The 10,636-nt window shown below is 38.0% G+C and overlaps 1 protein-coding gene across 4 annotated transcripts in view; it reads left to right on the top strand.

Annotated features, from left to right (window-relative positions):
- The first annotated feature begins 8,467 nt into the window (after nucleotides 1-8,467).
- Nucleotides 8,468-10,636, top strand: part of LOC129771755 (E3 ubiquitin-protein ligase RNF19B-like) — a 115,842-nt gene continuing 113,673 nt past the window's right edge. For 2 of the 4 annotated variants that reach the window (XM_055775765.1, XM_055775773.1), the window contains exon 1: nucleotides 8,468-8,895. The gene's annotated coding sequence lies outside the window, so the exon portion shown is untranslated. Of the gene's footprint in view, nucleotides 8,896-9,283; nucleotides 9,303-10,636 lie in introns of those variants that run through there. The other 2 variants (XM_055775788.1, XM_055775778.1) reach the window with 2 other exon arrangements.

Here is a 10,636-nt window from a genome sequence, read left to right as displayed (position 1 = left end):
ACCGAATCGCTAGGTTTCTTAAAAGAGATGTTCAAGGTGCTGGTTCCGTTTTCCTTTGACGGAATATCCCTCTCGGGATAGTCATGTTTCCTCCCATTAGAAAACTGGACCGATTCTGCGTATGTTACGGATATTTTGAATGGATTCAACTCTTGCTCTATGACAATCAAGACCGTTCGGCGAGCCTTCCGGTTTTGTTTTCCCGAGGCATGAGAATCGTTGGCCTTTCTGACAGTAGAAACAGCTAAAAATAAACTATTTGTGTACTAACTGTATAATCTGAATTTATTAAAATTTACTTGTTCGTATCAGTTTTCGACGATATTGTACATCCAAGCCATCGATATGCATGAAACAATCTGGACTGAAGTGAAGCGAGCAAATGTACATGTTTTTAGTATTGCTGTTTAGGTCCTGTTCGAAGAATCGAAGCCATTTCTTCCGAATGGTCGCATCCCTCGGGAATGATGAAATGATAATTTGTGGGATATGTTTTCATATTTCGAGTTGGACTCGAGCACGAGCATCACGCATCCGCATCACGCATTGACTGAAAATGGAAATATTTTATATATATTCCTTGTCTGTCGAGCCGCCGTAAAATACCAGTTTCAAAATGCAGCACAGAAACAACACATCCTGGGTACTAGTTCCGTTATTTCAACTTTGATGGTTCACTACCTCCTCTATCTTACGTATTATTGACGTATTTTCAAAAAAAAAAGTAGCAAAACACGTAATATTCGCAACAACAAAAAAACACTTTTTATGGATTGCTTTGCGATCGTTGCTTTCCATCAAAGCTAAGATGTCATAGTTGGGAGTGTATAAGTGAATCGTGTCGGACACACTTGGAGTTCAGATTACCTCGTCATAAACGTACCCTGAGGCCAACTATTCTCTATCAGATTAGTCGGTTCTAAGGCAGTTTTAAATTGTTCAAATTTGTATAAAAAAAGACGGGTGGGTAATGTCGGGGACATAACCGGAGTGACGTAGGACTATACAAAGGGGACAGCTTTTGTTAAATATATATTTTAAATATATTGTTTTATTTTCTTCTCCTACGTGAATACCTACCTATCTACCTGAAAAATGGATTAGTTTACTGGTTACTCTTTATGAATATGTTGATGGTTCTGAAAAGAACCTTTGGTGTTGTGTTTTTGTTATCACTCGATATTACCATCTTGTTCGGTTAAACCTTCCTGTTTAGCTATTACGTTTGCCACTCGCCACAGCTTTCACAGTTGGAAAATTTCTTCCCATCCAGATTGTGACATGTTGTTCAGTAAATTACATTTAATGCGACGTGCCGGAGAAACACTTTGCCACTCACTGAAACTAATTGTTGCCTTGATGAGCGCCGAACCGAAGCTGCTCTGTTCTTGATGCGGGTTTTCTGATTGTCGTGAGATGCTTTGCAAGCCAACTCGAGCACTCCGACGACCGAAACTCTATAATCGCTGTTAGGTATACTGGTGCTCCGGCACCAATCCGTTCGGCCTAGTTACCCTTGCGGAGCAATCAGTGAATGCGACCAACAGGGAACTGGAGACCTGCACGGTTCGAGTGAGACTTTGCCTTTCCCTTAACTTGTCCTCCTTTATTACGTCCACGATGCCGATTCCGTACAACCACACGGGTTTACGGTTTGAAAGAAAATAAGATATTTTTTTGGGGTCCGGGTGTTTTATACTCTAGCGGTACACACTCACAGGATAGAGACAAATCGGCAGACTCAGCCAGAGGGGCGAGTCCAACGAGACGAACGAATGAGCGTTAAAAGGGAGCGATGGCAAAAAAATACATTCATTACGATTTGTTCGCTCGTTGGATTCACATGCAGGCTAAAAAGGGTCCTTTTCAGGATCACAAAATTATCTTCAATCTAAAGAGTTTATTGTTTTGTTGACACTCGATATCCCCATCTTGTTCGGCTAAACCTTTCTGTTTAGCGATTGCATTTGCCACTCGCCACAGCTTTCACAGTTGGAAAATTTCTTCCCATCCAGCTTGTGACATATTTTACAGTAAATTATATTCAATGACACGTCGCATTATCACCACTCAGTATCGGATTGGAGGTAATTTTAACCTGTAATTGAACATTTGCGATGACAGTGGTACAGTGTCGACTTTCAATGTGGGGTCATAATTTGGACCCCGAACTCTATGTTTACAAAAATGTCCAACTAAATGTCGAGATAAGTGTAAATTACTGTTCTTTCAATCTAGAAGCAATTTAAGAATTGGTGAAAATCAATAAGCTCAGAACAACTGCCAAATTCACATACTCATCATATCCTGGCAAACAAATTATGAAAAAATCAATTTGTGTTTTATTATTATTTTGGATATTGTTTTAGAAAGCATTGAACTGTATTTCCTAAACTCTTTGTTGGAAGGTTTAATGGCCCTGAAAAGCGCCGTGTTTTATGGAATGGTTCCAATTTAGAAAACTTAGTACTCGTGGTTTTGAAAAAAACCATTTCGAACGCCCTCGATGCCGCCTTGTTCTGGATTTGCCACCAAAGCAGTTTGTATAAAGAACAAACTTTTTTCTTCTACTACCTGATGCCGTTTTGCGATTGCGTTTGCCACTCGCCACTCGCTGCAACTGCCTGTTGTCTTGATGTCCACCGAACCGAATGTGTTCTGTTCCGAATGCGGGTTTTCTTATCGTCGCGAGCAGCTTTGCCAGATAACTCGATCACTTCGGCAGCCGAAGCTATATAACGCCGGCTAGGTGGACTGGTACACTGGTACTAACGCGCTCGGCCTAGCTACCCTTGCGGGGAACTCCAGATCAACACGGTTTGAGCGGGATTTTGCCTTTCCCTTCACTTTTCCTCCTTTACCATGTCCAGACATGGCTGCTTGGGTTGGTTTGTTGATGTGTTGTGATGCGAACCGATGTGGTGTACGGTTTGAATGAGAATGATCGTTACGGAAGGAAGGTCTTGTATTATAGAGACTTTAAACTTTTGCAGTTCATTCGTCTCTAGCCTTGAGAAAGACCCTTTGAAAATCTACTCTACTTTACTCCAGCGCTACCACCTCCGCCCTCTTGCCTTGAGAAAGGCACTCGATCCCTCGCCGTCCAGCCCGTCCAGCAACGATGTTGTCCAGTCGGTGTCCACACAAAGAATGATCGTTACGGCAGCGGAGCGGGGATTTTTAAGCTGACTGGCTGGCTCGAGAATTACGCATGTGTGAGACTGCGACCAATGTTTCGTTCATTTTTTTCTTTTTCCTTTCCAATCGTGCTTCATTCTATTTGGCTGCTGCTCTGGTTGCCCGTTTTGGTCGGTACGATTTGAGGAGCACAAAATGGACCAATCAAAAATGGGCACATAGTGCATTTTGACAATGCTTGATATTTCACAATTATTCAATTATTTATATCAAGAAAAATGAAATGTTATTCGTTATGATAGATGCGTAGATATATTTCCTATCAATTGATGCAAAAACCTTTGCGATCTATTGAGAAATGCTCGAGTTATAAGCGTTCCAAATCTTGCATTTTTTCCTACTTGTTCAGTGCCTAGATTTCCATTTCACCCCCTATATCTTCCGGTTAGACGTAGTCCTACGTCAAAATTTTTCTTTGCGTTATTTGTCTACTAGAAATACGTTGTTCTTCTACGTTAAACTATTTTCTATGAATTTTTCAGATATTCTCACCAAAACTTACCATTATAATATAACATTATCTTTAGACCAGAGATCGAAATTCTCGCTCGGCTGCGCGATAAATATTCAGTCAATCAATCTAGTTTTCGATGAACCGTGTATTGTTGATATTTTCGTCTCTTCCTTTTCACCGAAAATTATTTTTCAGAGAGAAAGTGATGTGGAAAATCTCTATCTCGGAAGTTCAACGAGAATGCTTTTTCGTCTCTCATTTGGTACTGAAAATATGGAGCGAAAAATCAAAGCTAACTTTACCAACATTAGTCTGTTAGAGCAGCGTCCAAACGATCTGCATTTGGACAGCGTCTGAATTGTACAAATGTTGCTCCATCTCATGTTCACTTCACGATGAAACCCAATATTGCCGCATGTATTCATCTGTACTGAAGAAGTGAAAAGCCATTATCGACATTAAGGAGTCACTGAAAACGAAACCATTTTTCGGCAATCATAACTCATCGAAAAATAAAAATCGGCTTTGCGTTTCTCGCGAGAATAGAGGTGAGCGTATAACATTCTCTCGCCTCCTATATTCTCAGCTATTTTGGATGAAAATGGATGTTTTTCGTCTCAAATCGGCGAGCATTTCGATCTCTGCTTTAGACACAATTTTTGTATGATATTTTTTCACTACTTGCAAGCAAAAATGAGTACTAATTAGTACTAATTTACATAAAGTACTAGTTTACATAAAGTACTAAATTGATTTGGAAAAAATAATTTTCATTCATAATTTTGATTTTAAAAGTGTGTTCATTTCTTCTACAAACCCATATTATCAAGCCTACTCCCCCATTTCGTAATACGAAGCTCAATGCCGTCAACACGGATTGAAATCGAGATGGAGAATGGAATGTGGGAAGATACACGGGGTTTGGTTGTGTCAAACTTTGATTGTATTGGTAGCCAGGAAGATAGGAAGTTCACATATCAGGCATACCAGTCAGTTACTCGAATAGTACAAAACTCAATGTGTCAACAAATAACGTAGAAAGAGAATATACAGAAACTAATTATATATTTGCAAAAAATATTTTTCTTATTACATTCATCATTAAATAAAACAGAACATTTCACGAACTTAAATGTTTTACTATTCTTTTCTTTTATGTATTTCTTTGATATATATTTTATACTTTTCTTTGATATAAATCAGAATTAGTATTCGAATGTCTATTATTCTTGGATTTTAGAAAAGAAAGAACTTTATTCTTCTAAAACTCAAACGCAAGAGGAAAACTTTTCGTCTCATTAGAGGTCATACGGAGTCAATCAAATTTATTTTTCAAGTGCATTTTACATGAAAAAAAAACATGAGTTTGTACTTTTGGCTGTTTTGAAGAAAAAGTTCAAATAATATAATTCTAGCGTTGAGAATAATAAAAACTTTGGGAATATGGGTTTCACACAGGGATGTACCATACCTGTTATTCAACTTACTTTAGCCATTGACAGTTGGACTGACAGCACAAAATCAGTTCATCTGCAGAACCATGATGGTAGAGTTAACAGGTGGCTCGTAATTTACACTATTTAGAAAAGACGTATGAGGAATGGCAAAACGAAAAGTTGGATTTGTTTATGTTATTACTTACGTTGATATGGTTACATTTGATTTCGTCGAAGGTATTTAAAGCAGTATAATAAATAAACTGTTGTCGTTGAAAATAGTAACCTAGTAACCTTTATGCATATGCTTCCGCCAGCTGGCTCGGCTAATGTTATATGATTTATTCAAGGAATGCTTTGATCATGGTACCGCCACTGGGCCATAATTTGCAGTTTTGTTTTTTGTGCTGGTTCATAACGGCAATCAACCGTGCCGGCGAAACTGTAGTCAATGTTTAGTGTTGTTTGGATACCATCTATGTAAATAAGTTCAAACTTACGCAGTGCTTTCACCATTCATTCAAATTTGAATGAACGAACCGTAAAACAGTTCAGTTGCTCTAAAGCTCTCACACTAACGTACCGAGCAACTGCTGTTCGCGCTGAAGATACCACACGAGAAATAAAAGTGAGAACGATTGTGTCCATCCATATGTGCTGAAGAATTTGTACTCATAACGCTAAAAAGTCGTGAGACTATTTGGAAGAGAGTCTAGCAATTCTTTTTTATCCCCTGAACGTAGGCTGTAAGTAGTATATTTGGTTCAGTAGCATATGAGATTCACATGCCAGTTTGCAGTTGAATCATTCAAATTCAGTGTGTGCTACTGAATTTGAATGCAAATAATTCCTCAAGCGTATTTCATTTGAGCCAGCTAGAACCTATATTTTAGAAATGCGCGCGAGATCGTCGACATTATTTTGAAGCAGATTCATAAGGCGCTCCTTCATATGTTTTGAGTTTAAGTTTATGTGAATATAATGTGATGATTGGGTGAGCGATGCAATGTTCGATAAATTATAAGATATTTTCATTCTCACTTGAATTACCGTATAATTATCTTTAATGATATTTCATAACTTAACGTTCATACGTTATATACTGGATTGATATGTAATATTACTCCTTCCACCAAGAAATTTACGGTAGACAACACTGTACATATTTGCTGTATTTCGCTGTACGAGGAATGTATTCACGTGAATAAAGCAAGCAGTAAACTTACCTCAAAACTTTCTGAAATCGAATTTATTGCAATATCGTGTAATAGGAACGATAGAATGTATTTTCTAACAAACTTGTCTATGTCTTTCTGTAACTTCGATTATGTTTTTAATAAAAACGCGCATCGATAATGACAAGTTTTATTAACAAATCGTTTAAAAGTTATATGTTTAGATTTGTACTCTTGGAATTATTGCTTGAAATAACAATCAATTGTTTTGAAACTACTATGCGAAGCTGTATGTAGTTGTTGTTCTGGACATCGCGTATAGCAGTTTCTCTATAGTTTTCAACAGCGTTTCATACTTTCTTTCAGTTTCGGAATTTGCTAATATACATTACGAACTTTTTACGAACTTTGAACTGTATATAATCGAATTCTGTTTTTTATCGAGTCAAAAACATTGTTCTATTCGTTTTTTATGCATATATTTTCGTTTTTTTAATATAAAAGTAAAATTTAATTTTTTGATTCATTTCCTTAAAGTCACACCTTTCTCATACGAAAAAAATAAATTTATTCAGAATCTCTCAGGAGATGATAGACGATCATATTTGATGAGAAAAATCCTTCTACGCATATGTTTGAATTTCAACAATGACAGAGTTATAGAACTTTTTGTTGTTTCAGACTCTGATGCCTCTAACTGGATCTACATTAAAAAGTACGCTAAAGAATAATGTACTGGAACATCTAAATTAGTGTATTTAAATAACATTTTGGAAGTGAAAAACTTAAAAGTTGGTAATTTTCAATATGTCATTATTAGTTTTATCCCAGAAATTCATATTAAACATTATTGTTTCTATCGGTTGGATTAAAGTTCTCTAGTTCTCTACAATTTGTTCTTCGACACCCAACTTCTGTCTTTCTTAATTTTGCTGCAATATCGATATAAAAAATTCCTGGTAAAAATTCAACTAAATCTTCAAAAGTCACGATTTTCACCCCACTGTACTTATAATAGGCACTTATATTTCACCTTAACGTTAAAAGGTAACTTTTTTTTGAAATAAGTCATATTCGAAATATAAAAAAAATATTTCTCTTTCAAACTGTATACAGTTTCGAGTCCAAAATTGTATATCGAATAACTTTTTTGGGTCAGGTTTGTCAAGTTGTGCCTTTCATCAATCTCTACCATGCCTAATAGAAGTATAAGGAATGGCTTTGTTCTGATACTGTATATAAGTTTATGTCAATACATGCAACACCAAAGCGCTTATCTTCGCGTACTAAAGTTTTTTACTTTATAAAAAGCGCCAGTTTCCGGTTTGCAGTTGAAAAGGAAAATGTAATCCGTGTTACATTCCTAAATGAAACAACATAGCCCTACTATTGAAGTTCAAAAATTATGATGATTTTCTGAAAAACCTATTTTGCTGGAGATAATTCGAGCCTAAAACCATTGTTAGGTAGATTAACTTGTTATAAATAGAATATTTTAACTTCCATAATAGTTCAAGTTTCATATTATTACCTGAAAGATACGTAACGTTCAAATAAAACGTTATGACAATAAAAGTTTAATAAACTTCACGTTTAAGCCTAGTAGTTTGCTGTGAATAAAATAAATGCGAAACTAGAAAAATGCTTCAATCCAATTCTCCTCCCGTGCACCATATGTGCAGCCAAGGCTCGGCCACAGCCCGCTAAGAGAGCACAAGCGCCTGTATTTAGTTTACAGCTGTGAGTGGATGACGTCCACAAGTATGTATCATAGCGAATAGAAGAAAGAATGAGCTTAGAATGCTCGAGCTCCTCTTTTAAAATTCAAGCTTCGAATGTTGATGGTTCACCGATGTCGATGGCAGTGAATCAAGGCAATTCGCCTGGCACCGTAGTGTTGAATGGTTCAAAGGGAACAACGTACATGAATGAGAAAACGAATGAAGGACATAGGCTCATATTCAGTTCATCCAAAATCCAAGCACTGAACTTACGGGATACGTCCGAACGGCGATTCTGACATTACGTTTTACCTTCCACTTCACTTACCTTGTGCAGAACTACTTGTTTGAAATAAACAAACATCACTCACGCAACCACACATATCACTCTCTCCCTTTCTCTCTCACCCACTCACGGACTATCCGCCAGCACATACACACTCGCATTTAACGGATCTGCATACAAACAGCACTGTCGACAGCAGCCGCAGCAGCAGCAGTGAGTGGTTTCAGTTTGCGTTTTACAATCGCGTAGTCGCGGATGATGTAGATTGATGGTCTGCTGTTTGCACCCGTGTAAATCGAAAATTGCGTACATACGCCGTGCGTTGCGACAAGCCCGATGTATTAGAAGTGGTTATTGGTAGTGAGATGATTTTGTCCGGATTGTGTTCCCGGAATAGTGATCTCCTGAGATTGTCAATTCCTTGTTTACTGGTGATGTGCTTAATCTGTCAAAAGTGAAGTCGAAGCTCCAGCTGCTTCTTCAGGTGGTGGTATCCGCTGGTGAATGGGAGTGTGAAGCTTTGACTCCCGAAGCTAGCGAAAATTTTAGCGCTGCGGAAATTGTGGAGACTTAAGGTTACGCATTTCGGCGGAACAGAGCAGAATTGAAAGCAACGCAAAATTTGGTACGTACCTTTGATTCGGTGTTTTTTTTCCGCTGAAACGGTTCATGAAAGCGACTCGAGTTAACGGATTTGATCGAAAACAAGCGAGACAAAGATGAATAACTGATTGCATGAGCTAGAACAGGGCAGCAGAAGCAGCTAACGTAACGTACAAATAGGAATGCGAGAGGATAGGGGGAAAAATGTCTGAAAATTGGCCGAAGTACGGAGCATCCGCGAGATGTGTGTGTTCGGAAAAAATATCTATTAATAGTGCGGGACCGGATCGAATTTTTTTTTCATAAAACCAATGGTCCCCCGAAACTTCCAAGGGACTTCTTCTGAACAGAGTAATTGTGTCGGTGCTGTTTGGATATCTGATCGGTGGACTTGTGGCAGTGTTGCGCTGTTGCTTCTCTATCCCCCAGGTACTCTCATTCCTCGCCCCGTTGTTCAATGCTATCGATTTCCGCAGCCTTCCTTCGATTTAAATTTCAAGGTTTCCTTGGTTTCCTGTCTCAAAGCCTATGGCTGTGGCTTTTCACTTCCTTTCCCTCCAACGAACCCATCTTACAGCCTTTGTTTACAGTCTCGACACATCATCACCGTTGTCTACTTGTTACACATGCTGCCAGACTGACAGCGATGTGACGATTTCCTGCTCGAGCTGTGGATTGTGAAAGCTGTGGATTTTCCACGGCCCCAACAAAGGCCACAGGAATCGCAAGATGACCAACTGCTTCTCGTGCGCTAGAAAAAAAAGTGATTCAAAGTACGCTAGAAGCGCTTACAAGAAGGCATCCGGCTCACGGTTTACGTGACCGAGCTATCAAATAAGCTCGGATGCTTGGATGAAAGTCAACTCCGAAGCAACTAGCGTGGAATTGTTTATATAGTGCGGTTTTTCCTGCCCTTCGGAATGTTTGTAAACATCCAAGCTCAGATGGAATGCTCTCGCGATCGACTCCAAAATAGTTTAGAGCATTAGTTATGTTTTGTTTTCACATCACTTTCGCCAAATCATTCTTTCCACTCATTTTTTTTTCATTGACTTCTCATTACCCATCATTCACTGTTCCACTATTTCCATTTTTCAACATTGGCCAGGGCAATGACCTTTTACCACGCTCATTGAGAGATTTCATTATTTGCAAAGAATTTGTTTTCAGTTGGCTCAACATTTTTTTTTTATCCCATTTGTTTATTTTAGGCTCATTAGCATTTTAGCTGTAACAGAGCCGAATTTTTATCGTGTACATGTCCACATGGTTATCATATCTATAATTAGCACATTACACAGTTGCCATTTGCCAGTATTCTTTCTATACCATTGCATATGGTACATTTACACAGTAGCCATTTAGGCGTAAGAGTATTCTTTCTGTTCTTGGAAATTTTGTTCTTTGTCGCAAACCATTAGACCCGTAATTTTTTATTTTTTTTTGTTTGGGTGATCATTTCCATTTTAGGGTGGCTCGAAAAATCAAATTTCTCCACTTTTTAAAAAAAAACTGACCCGGCAAACTTCGTCTCACCCAAAATTCATTTTTCGTTGTCACATTCACGTTTTCTTACTAAGCGCACATTCATGGGTCCAATCGCGGAACTGTTCATTGATTGATCTTCTAATCTACCCTTTAAAATTACCTTTTACTACAAAATTCCTAGTAATTCTACCAAAACTCGTCATTAGATTATTATTATCAAGGGATTATTTTCAGACACAATTCTCGTTCAATATTTTCCAACCACTTGCAAATAA

Source organism: Toxorhynchites rutilus, chromosome 1, assembly GCF_029784135.1.
Source record: "Toxorhynchites rutilus septentrionalis strain SRP chromosome 1, ASM2978413v1, whole genome shotgun sequence".
NCBI lineage: Eukaryota > Metazoa > Arthropoda > Insecta > Diptera > Culicidae > Toxorhynchites > Toxorhynchites rutilus.
This window is presented reverse-complemented; position numbering and strand designations above follow the sequence as displayed.